The sequence below is a fragment of the Sapajus apella genome, unplaced genomic scaffold (assembly GCF_009761245.1).
Source record: "Sapajus apella isolate SASKATOON/1434 unplaced genomic scaffold, GSC_monkey_1.0 scaffold83, whole genome shotgun sequence".
NCBI lineage: Eukaryota > Metazoa > Chordata > Mammalia > Primates > Cebidae > Sapajus > Sapajus apella.
In genome coordinates, this window is record NW_022437023.1 from 136,284 (window position 1) to 147,714 (window position 11,431).

At 40.5% G+C, this 11,431-nt stretch overlaps 1 pseudogene across 1 annotated transcript; it reads left to right on the forward strand.

The window, feature by feature from the left end:
- The first annotated feature begins 4,052 nt into the window (after positions 1-4,052).
- On the forward strand, positions 4,053-9,667 carry LOC116533576 (annotated as a pseudogene). The gene is made up of 5 exons (XR_004261354.1): positions 4,053-4,205; positions 7,564-7,812; positions 8,225-8,494; positions 8,663-8,837; positions 9,005-9,667. The product of XR_004261354.1 is annotated as an HLA class II histocompatibility antigen, DQ alpha 2 chain-like (transcript).
- Positions 9,668-11,431: the final 1,764 nt, after the last annotated feature.

Consider the following 11,431-nt stretch of genomic DNA (forward strand, 5'->3'; position numbering starts at 1 on the left):
AAAATCTATATTCTTTATATTTTGTTATTCTAGACTTTGTTATTGTTGTGATGCACCTTCAACTACTGCAAGATAGAAGTTTTGAACTTCGGAGTAAAAGTTCATCAATGCATAAAATTAAACCTAAAGACTATGGTCTTAGAGCATGTTACAACTGTTCATTAGAACTAACGTAGCTTCTGCCTAATTTCTTGGAGGAGCCTTAATGATATCAATTGTAATGGCACATTCATTTATATTTTGGTTATGAAATCAATGGCATGTCAATTAATGCTTTCTAAGAAAATTATTGGACAAAGTACTATTTTGAACTCCAAATTTTATTCCCACTATTAATTTATGAAGTGGGAATAATTTTTTTTTTTTTGAGGTGGAGGCTCACTCTGTGGCCAAGCTGGAGTGCAGTGACATGATCTCGGCTCACTGCAGCCTCCACTTCCCGGGTTCAAGCGATTCTTCTGCCTCAGCCTTCTGAGTAGCTGGGACTACAGGCATGTGCCACCACACCCAGCTAATTTTTGTTGTTGTTGTTGTTTTTAAGTAGAAACAGGGTTTCACCATGTTGGCTAAGATGGTCTCAATCTCTTGACCTCATGATCCACCCGCTTCAGCCTCCCAAAGTGCTGAGGACCTTTTCTATTCCTACCAGACAAAAGTAAGACATTAGTTTTGTTAAAATGGTACACTGTTCTTCTATCTGAGTCTAATTTGCTGATTATTTTACCTCCTCACATTAAAATTATGACCTTAAGACAAAAGCAAATACAACAAAGTTCACTGTATTATGGCTAGATGAAGCAGGAAGAGAGAGACACAAAACCAGGTTAAAGATAGAAAAGGCATCAGTTACCTCTTAGTCAGTGACCTTGCTTGGGCTTTCCCTCCATCCCACAGGATGTGAGATCTGAGACTGCACCCACAACTTCCCATCAATACAATTCTGATTCCACATTTAACACCTTAACTTCCCAATTAGAGTTGAGTTTTTAAAACTGCAATATTAATAGCAGAAATTAAGGAGTACTATCAGGAAATACTTAGTTCATTTCCCAAAATCTTAAGGAATTTCTATGAGATACAAAGTAGATAAGTCTGGATACAGGGTTTAAAAAAGTAGAAATATGTTATTTGCGACACAACAAAGAGGATGCTGCATGGATTCCTGAATTCCCAATTGCACCTGAAATTGCACTAGAACTGCTGATGGCTGCGAACTTCCTAGATTGTTAAATAAAATAAATTATAATAAACTGTTAACTCTTTTTAGTATTTAAAAAAAAAGAGCACATCTTAAATGCAACCTCAAAAACCCTCTTAATTCACACTGGCAGGGGCTAGAAAGAGTAATAAGGCCACCTACAGTGTCATATATCTCTCCTAAACATATTAGGAGAGCTTAATCTGAACCCACACAGAAGGAGACCCTTACCCCTCATCCCTCATGAGGACTCATGGCTCGCCTATAGCATCCCATCTCTACTACTTACCAGCTGTGCGACCCTGGGAAAAGTACTTTACCTCTATGAGCTTTAATGTTCTTCTTGAAAAATGTGGATGATTCTAAAGTATGACAAGTATGTATAAAGAGTAATTCATTCCAAGTGCAATATATTACATTCCTCACAACGGCCTAATAAGGTACCATCAGTGCTTCCAGCCAGGACATATCCTTAAATGAACAAGTTAGCTTTATTGTTCATTGCAGTGATGGAGAAAATTCACCATGAGGAATCACGCAGCAGCTCAGTAAAAGTTTGTTGGGACCAAAGAAGTAGAACAGGAGAACACTTATATTAGGAGAATGATTGAATGGAATTAATTTGTGCAACTGTGGGGGTGAACTAGGCAAGTCCAAGACCCACTGGGAGGCAGTCGTCAGGAAAAGCAGGCTGGAATTCTTAGCACAGGCTGATGCGCTGTCCACAGTGGAATTTCTGTTTGCTCAGAGAAGCCTCAGTTTTGCTTTTAAGACTTTTCAACTGCTTGGACTAAGCTCATCCAATTTATCTCTGATAAATTCTTACTTAAAATTAACTGATTAAGAACTTTAATGACATCTGCGAAATATCTTCACAGCAACACCTAGATTATTAGTGTGTGAATAACTAGAGACCACAGTCTAGCCAACACATAAAATTGACCATTAATCAATTGTAAGATTTGTGCTTGTGTTAGGTAATTTTGAGGAGGATTTAAGAAAGAGAGACTTCATTTTTAACTGGATTCTGACAGAAAGCAGGGGCGGGGGTGGCAGTGCTATGACTGACTGGCTTTATAAATCCTACCTGAAGGTACAAAAGACTATTTTGAGGCTACAGCTGTAATTGGTAAAGAAGCAGCAATCATTCCCGAGAGAGATGTGCCTGGTTATGTTTGTGGTTTGGACAATATTCCTGTTCTGTCTGGGTGCAGACATGATGACTGAGTGGCCTTGTGTTCTGTCTCAATCCATCATGCTCACAGAGTACCTGCCTGATTCTGATGTTCTATGAAATCTATTATTTTCAACAGGAGAACCAAAACCAGCTGTGAATACCAGGCTAACTCCTAGCAACCCCAAGGCCTTGTTCACTGCATCAGGCAGCTCCCAGGTGTCAGGACACTTTTTTGTTTTCCTTTTTTTCAGTCTCTGCCACTGGGAGTTAAGAATAACCTGCTGAGAATCTCAGGAAGCCATTTAACAAGGACAGAGTGATTCTAAACAAAACCTCCATTAACTAACTTGTTTCTGTAACATACAGAAAATAGATTCATCTGAAAAAAAAAAAAGTTTCCCTCTAATGACTACCTTTAGCTCAATCCCTAGTCCCTTGCAAGTAGCAAATTTTAATGTGGTAGGATAACAAATATGAAAAAATCCAGTAATTTAAGAAAAGTAACCCTATTTTCTAAGTCAAAGCAATTCTTCTTGTTCTACTGTTAATATTTGACTTGATATGCTTAAATGAAAAATTATTTGAATAATTGAGCCAGCCAAAGCTTTTTTAATGTAGTCAATGTCCCTAAATTTCTTTTAAATATATTTAAGTGGCCGGGCATGGTGGCTCACGCCTGTGATCCTAGCACTTTGGGAGGCTGAGGTAGGTGGATCACAAGGTCCAGAGTTTGAGATCAGCCTGACCAACATGGTGAAACCCTGTTTCTACTAAAAATACACAAAATTATCCAGGCACAATGGCACACACTTGTAACTCCAGCTACTCAGGAGGTTGAGGCAGGAGAATCACTTGAACCCAAGAGGTGGAGGTTGCAGTGAGCCGAGATTGTGTCATTGCACTCCAGCCTGGATGACAGAGTGAGACTCCATCTCAAAAAAAAAAAAAATATATATATATATATACACACACACACACACACACACATATATTCAAGCAGCACCAAAGATTACTTGAAGAGTATAAAGATTACTCGAAGCAAAAGGAAAAACTGTATAAAAGATCTGCTACTGTAGGCATCACCACATGACAGTCTAACTCCTTTTATTGCCCTGGTCAAAAACACCTGGAGCTTTTAAGAACTTGAGAACTTACCAGCAGGATTTGTACAAGTAGAAAAGGCAAAGGTATTACGTGGCTACAACCAGCAGAGATCCTTAGGTAACTGGGCTCAAGTCAAAATTTAGGGAATACCATATACGCTATGGAAGCAAAAAGAAAACAGCTAACCCAAATGGAGAAGCCAGAGAAAGGGGAGGGGATGGAGACTCCCAGGGGGAAAATCGCCTCAGGGAAGAATTCCTGGAGGTTGTAACCTGAAAACCCCTGAAGGATGCCATGTTATTAATGACCTTATTTATCCAAGAGGCTGCTCAGAACACTAGCAGACATGCACACATGAGAGAAGATTCCAACTTAGTATCTTCCCTTTATTCATAGAAAATTTCCTGAAGACCACGCTGTGTGGAGGATGTGGCAGAACCAGAGGATGTCCCTGTCTTCTTCCAGTGCTCTTAATACAAACTCTGCAACTGGCAATCAGGATGTCACCAGAGGGGATTTTTCTGATTGGCCATAAACCTGACCTGGCAGGGGTTGGTTTGAGTGTCTTTAGATTTCCTTGGCTCAGTCCTCACAGTTGCTCTACAACTCAGAGCAGCAACTGCTGAGGCTGCCTTGGGAAGAGGATGATCCTAAACAAAGCTCTGATGCTGGGGGCCCTCGTCCTGACCACCGTGATAAACCCCTGTGGAGGTGAAGACATTGTGGGTGAGTGCATGAGTGAGGGATGTTCTCTGGAGTTAGAAGACAGGAAATTGAAGGAAAAGAGAGTGCAATTTGCTAAGAAATAGTAGAAATTTCCCAAGGGTCTTTTCAGCATTAAGAAATTTTAAAACTTTGGCTGTTCCTCCTTTAAGAAATCACAGCTCCAACCAACTCTCTTTGCTACCTGTGCTATTGGAGTTTACTAAGGACATTGTTCCCTTTATATTAACAGTGACTATAGCCTGGAGGTCTCTATGGCATTCCATCATGACTGCCTCAAAGATTAGGGATGTTTCTATGAGTGGAGTATTTTTTGTTATTAAAAATTTCTGAACTATTACTCCCAAATTTCTCTGAATAACTTTTGAAACTTTTCTTATGCCTCCTATAGTATATGTTGGGGCAAGTAGTTCCATGAATTATGTATACTCTATAGATGTAAAGAAAGTGCTCCTTTTCTTTGTCTCAGACTTACTCACATTTCCACATGGGAACAGGCACAGGTGGGGAGTAGGTAAAAGAGCCCAGCGGGCTGAATGCCTTCAGATAATTGTCTTAGCACATGGTAAATGTGGTGCTTACTCTCTGCTACCTCATCTGTGTCACCTGGCTTATAATCACATAAAATGGGCATGTAGATATGCTTTATAAAGAGTAAAAACATGAGTGTCAACTTTTTCTTACTTATTACTATTACAGGCATATCTTCATATTTTTTCTTTAGCAAAGTAAGAAATATCTTTATTTTAAAATTGAGAACTTTATGACAAAATGCTTGGTAAATTAAATTCTTTTATTCTCAAATTGTCAACCAAAATTATCTATTGTTCACCTTGTTTAATGAAGCCCTATGAAAAGAAAAACAGGCAGGCACAGATTACTTGGTCCTTTAGTCCCTTCTGTCTTTGTCGTCCATCTCTTTTCACCTCTCTTTATGCATTCCTTTCTCCCTCTTCCCCTTCAGGATCCGTCTCTGACTCCCTGCTCCTTTATAGACATGGACAGTGGGTTTGTAAAACAAAAGTTGAAAAGTCAAATAGTTAAAAGGGAAAGTGAACTGGAAGCTGCTCTAAACTTCCGAAACTTATTAACCATGGCTACTCTCATTCTGATTTTGTTTGGCAGTGGAAGTTTCATCTGCTTCTCCAGAGCACTTGGCTTTTTTGCTTCAAATTTCCTTTCTTCAGCCTCACACCAGAGTGCCCTGGTCAGGCTCCATTCAACCATCAGGAATAGTGTGTGCAGTGCAGGGAACCCTCTGTACTGTAAAGCTAAAAGATAATGTTTTAACTCCTTTTAAAATTAGAAGAAAAAATGAAGTTTTAGAGCCTAAGAAAATGTTTTAACTTTTAATTTAGCCTGGATTATATTTGTCTTTGTAGAAATCCAATCAGAAGCTATAATTTTCCATATTTTTTTGGAGGTAGGTGCCCACAAAAGCAACAGTACTCGAGGCTCACGAGTCAGAATGCAGCCCTCAGCATCCCTGATCCTGGGCTTTGCGTGGTTCTGCTACCTGCGTGCCTGTCAGTCTCCCTAAAATCTATGTAATTGTCAAAAAATGTAATTGTCATTCAATACACGTTTGGGCACACAGTGGGCTAACTTTTGGGGATTCAAAGATAAAAAATCATGCTGTGTGCCTTGCAGAGTGTGCACAGACCAGGGATAGAAACAATATGGGGCACAGGAAAGCAGAAGGCCATTGCTGAGAGGGCAGTGGACCCTGCAGAGGCTGAAACTGTAAAAGTGGCTTGGTTCCAGCTGGGCCAGCAGAGTGCCATCCTCCAGCAACACTAGGCGCCCAGAAGGAGTGCCAAATGAAAAGAAGGATTGCATGTACTCCACATATATTCATGTTTGAACTAGGATTCAAGGCTTATTGTAAGGATAAGGAGCCTTTGTTGGTGGCCTGTTAAGTAATCAACCAGGGCAGTCATGCTGGATAGGGAAGAAGGTGAGCTGGAAGAGGAACAGACACACTTGCAGAGCCAGACGCTGAGATGGAGGGGTGGAGGTCATAACGCGGTCAAAAACATGTTGAGAGGACTTAGCTACAAAATTGTTACCTAAGTAGAAACCTCAAGAATTAATTTTAGGATTTCTCCAGGAAATCCTAAAAGGTAAATTCTTTCAGTGAGAAAAAACAGACCCTTGCAAAGACATGAAAGGAAATGTAGTTTGGTTTGATTGACAGACAGTTGTGAAGGATGTTGGACTGTAAGGCTGTCAATATCCTCCTCACAGAACTCACCACAGTACATGGTATTTACTCCCTTACATACCTGACTCTCCCGCTGTTCAGTTTGTTCCTTGATGGTGTTTTAAGCATCCCCTGCTATGTCTGACACTCTTGGATGGTCAGTAAACAAGGAAAGAAGAAATGATAAAATAATAAAGGGTTCACACATGTGTTGACAAAAATGTCCAATTCAGCTCATTTGGCGGGATTGCACGGCTGCTGTTCTGCTCTGGCATCCTCAGACAAGCTCACTGCCCATCCGCAAATTCTTTACTCAGGTAAAGAGTTTAATTTACCTGAGTCCTAGAGTGAATGTAAGTGTTGAGTCAGAACATTATAGCCAGTTAGTAACCTCCTTCAAAGGAAAAAAAAAAAAAAGGTGAGAGGAATGACAGAAATTCAAAAACTAGTAGAGCTTCCACTTTTCATTTCAGAAGAAATCAGTTGCTCTACTCTAAGGACCGTTACTATTAACAAAACAGAGACCTTAGAAGCATTGTTTATTTGTTATAAATGTGTAATATTGCTATTCTTGTAATAGTCTTTCTTATACCCTGTAATTGTTAGAAGAAATTTTTTTAAGTTAATAAGATCCTACATGCTTTTCTTTGATTAAAAAAAAAAAAAAAAGGAAAATCTCTGCATAGAAAGTGTCCTGTTCTGAGCTAGTCCTGAGAGGAAAGGAAGTATACTCAATTTGTTATTAACTGACAAAAGAAATAACTGAGAGATAAAACTTAGGAAGCAGGGGGAAATAAATAAACTGAATCTCTGAGTAAGAAGACTAAATACTATGATAACTCATTTGTTCCTTCTTTTGTTTATTACAATATTCATCATAAGCTTATGATATGCCAGGCACAAGGTAGGCACTCAAAATAGTAGATGTGTGGCGTTTGCCTTTGTGGAGCATATGTTACAGTGGGAAAGACAGCATCAATTCTAACCCGACAAGTACCAGCTTTAGGCAGGGAGAAAACAGGTGCTGAGAATATTGTTCAGGGACTGTGCCAAAGATGAAGCCCATGCTATTTGAAAGTCAGTTTCTTCAATCACTTTCCGTATTAAGGTTCTTTCTTCCTGTGTTCTGCCCTCCTGCTTGTCACCTTCACTCATCAGCTGACCACATTGCCTCCTATGGCGTGAACTTCTACCAGTCGTACGGTCACTCTGGCCAGTACACCCATGAATTTGATGGAGATGAGGAGTTCTACGTGGACCTGGAGACAAAGGAGACTGTCTGGCGGTTGCCTATGTTTAGCAAATTTATAAGTTTTGACCCGCAGAGTGCGCTGAGAAATATGGCTGTGGGAAGACACACCTTGGAATTCATGATTAAACAGTCCAACTCGACTGCCGCTACCAATGGTACGTGTCCACCATTCCGCCTCCCTTTACTGAATCTAATCCTTCATACCAAGTTTTACTCTCTTCTTCCCAAGAGATCCCCAGATCTTCTCATGGTAATTGCTGGAATTTCATTGTCCCCCATCTCTAAAATCACATAGTCCCATGTAATACAAGGGTTTTTCCATCATGCATTCATTAAATCCTTCTAGGAGAGGTCTCATGAACCTCCACTTTATTAAACATACCAACAGAGAGCAGGGCACGGGAATAAAGCAGAAGCAATGTGTCATTGCTCCCAAGCAGGATGTAAATGAGATCTCTTTGACTATCAGGTGGTGAAATGCTGGTAGGAGAGCTCTTCCAGGACATAATGCAGAACCTCAGGGCAGAGCTATTCACACTTCACATCAGTGCTGCTTCCTCACCACAGAGGTTCCTGAGGTCACAGTGTTTTCCAAGTCTCCCATGGCGCTGGGTCAGCCCAACACCCTCATCTGCCTTGTGGACAACATCTTTCCTCCCGTGGTCAACAACACATGGCTGAGCAATGGGCACTCTGTCACAGAAGGTGTTTCTGAAACCAGCTTCCTCTCCTCCTTCTTCAAGATCAGTTACCTCACCTTCCTCCCTTCTGCTGATGAGATTTTTGACTGCAAGGTGGAGCACTGGGGCCTAGATGGGCCTCTTCTGAAACACTAGGGTTAGTGTGAGTTCTACCACTTCGTGGGTTTCTAGTGACAGACTTCACTCTTCTCCCTAAGCCTGGGGCCTTGAGTCTTTGCAGAGCAAACCCTCCACCCCATCCCATCCCACACACCTGCACATGAGCACACTCTGCATTCTGACCTCAACAACTTCACTTCTACAGAGCCTGAGATTCCAGTCCCTATGTCAGAGCTCACAGAGACTGTGGTCTGCGCCCTGGGGTTGTCTGTGGGCCTCGTGGGCATTGTGGTGGGCACTGTCTTCATCATCCAAGGCCTGTGTTCAGTTGATGATTCCAGACACCAAGGGCCCTTGTGAATCCCATCCTGGAGGGGAAGGTAAGATTGAGATTGGTTAGAGCTGAAGCCGCAGTATGAGAGGAAGGAAAGTGGGAGGAGGTTGTGGACACGAATGTGGTTGAAAGTTGTAGGGGAATTGGTAAGTGGCATGATCATGACACAAGAACCCCCTTGGAGCCATCCCTCTCATGTCTGCCCTGTTTCAGGTGCATTGCCATCTGCAGGAGCAGAAGAGTGGATGTGCTACATGACATAGCACTATTCTCTGGCCTGATATATCATAACCCTTTTCTCCTCTGAATGTTGCTCCTCTCACCTGTTCTCTAGTACTTAAGATGCTGTATTCCCTAAGAGCTCACAAAAGCCTTTCAATTATTTCCCTGACCTCCTGAATGTTTTTCTTTTTTCAAATGTTACCTACTAACTGATGCCTGGGTAAGCCACTCAGCTACCTTATTCCTCAGTGACCTTTACCTAAAATCTTCATGAAAGCAATAAATTCTCTTTTCTGAGGCCTCTTTTGAATTTTTCCCATCTTTCATCTTAGGGCTGACTGGGAGCATAACCAAGAATGGGAGATTCTTATGTTTCAGATCAATTTCATCTCATTTCTCAGATCACATTTTGTGCCCAGTAACACAGGAGCAACCAAGTACAGTGTATCCTGATAATTCGTTGATCTCTTAGCTGGGGTTAATATTTCCTTCTTCCTTTTGTTCCTACCCTTGGCCACTGCCACCCATCCCTCAATTCAGGTACCAATGAGGAAGGTAATAGATACCCTCTGCCCTTGGCTCAGAATGGTTATAGCAGAAACACAAACAAAACAAAACAAAAAAATAAGTCTGTACTAATTTTAATATGGCTTTTAAAGGGAATGACAGAAACAGGATAAAATTTTGAATCTCAAAAATTATGAAAAGTAAAAAATGTTATTACCGAAAGTCAAAATGCATCCTTAATTTAAATTTGTGAAGAATGACAACAATAGCTTTCCTCTCCCCTCCTCACCTTGAGGAGATAAAAATTCTCTACGCAGGAAAATAAATGGAAGCCAGTGAGAAAAACATTAAAATAAGGCTGGGCATGGTGGCTCATGCCTGTAATCCCAGCATTTTGGGAGTCCAAAGTAGGCAGATCACTTGCAGTCAGGAGTTCGAGACCAGCCTGGCCAACATGGTGACACCCTGTCTTCATTAAAAATACAAAACTTAGCCAGGCATGGTGGTGGGCACCTGTAATCCCAGCTACTCAGTAGGCTAAGGCAGGAGAATCGCTTGAACCTGGGAGGTGGAGATTGCAGTGAGCCGAGATTGCGTCCCTATACTCCAGCCTGGGTGACAGAGGAAGACTCCATCTCAAGAAAAAAAAAAAAAGAGAGAGAGAGAGATCATGTCCTTTGCAGGAACATGAACATGGATGGAGCTGGAGGCCTTTATCCTACACAAACTAACACAGGAACTCCGCCTCAAAATAAATAAATACATACAAATAATTTTTTAAAAAAGAAAGAAAAATATCAAAATAAGACAATAATATAAGCAGGTATCTGAAAAGGAACAAATACTTGTTCCTTACTTAGGGTTAGTGACAATGGAAAATGGATAGGAGTAGAAGCTACAGACATATTTTGGGGCCCCAGGGTCCTGCTCTTCACCCCTCCTGGCTAAGGAAAGAATGAGCCTATGAGAGAGAATGCCTAAGAAGAACAACACAATTGAGACAATGTCACAGCAGCTGTGGGTGCCATGTCCTCCACTGGATTCACGGACTCCTAGTAGAAACTCTCCCAGAGGAAATGGATCAACAAGGATCTTATGGCCCTAAACAGCTATGAAATTCTGCGAGGATATTTCTGTCCATGCTATCCGCATCAGTGAGTTTAAAATGTAATAGGAGAAAAAAAAAGACAAAACATTAACTGATAATTGATGCAGCATAGCTTGGTACAAAGAAACCTAAATCCAAATCCACAACTCAGTACTTTGAAGCCAATATTTTAAACTTTACTGGGTAAAATATCTGACTGACATTTCTGAACCTTATTATTCTCATCCACAATGTGGGAGTGATAATACTATCCTTGCAAAGTTATTGATGGAATTTGAATAATCTTGATATATAGGCAGTGCCTTACACATAGTATGTAAATACATAAACCACTGCAGTTACATTTATAATTGATTTATTAAAAAGAATGGATCATATTATATAAAAAATACATTTGTTTTCCTTAGCCTCTTAATGATTTAGGAGATTCAAATATAGACATAAGAGTGAGTTTCTTTTCATACGTTAACTGGAGAATTTTTTCTTTCTCCAGAATGAGACACTGGGATTGGGATGCTAAGAGAACTCTTAGGAGAAGAAGTTGTAATATTTGACTTCAGTTTTTAACTCTCTAAAGGGTATATTCCCTCCTTATGGCCATAAATTTTAAGTCAAGGTGAATTATATGCAACAGATGTTTATCCACATTTACTTTGGGGAGGAGGTGGGAAAGACTCCAGAAGAAAATCATTATAAATGCAGACTGGGAATTAGTAAGTGCAGAGAATCTGAACCAGTGGTGATCATGATAATGTACATCACAGAACATAGAGGATTTTTAGGGCAATGAAACTACTCTATTT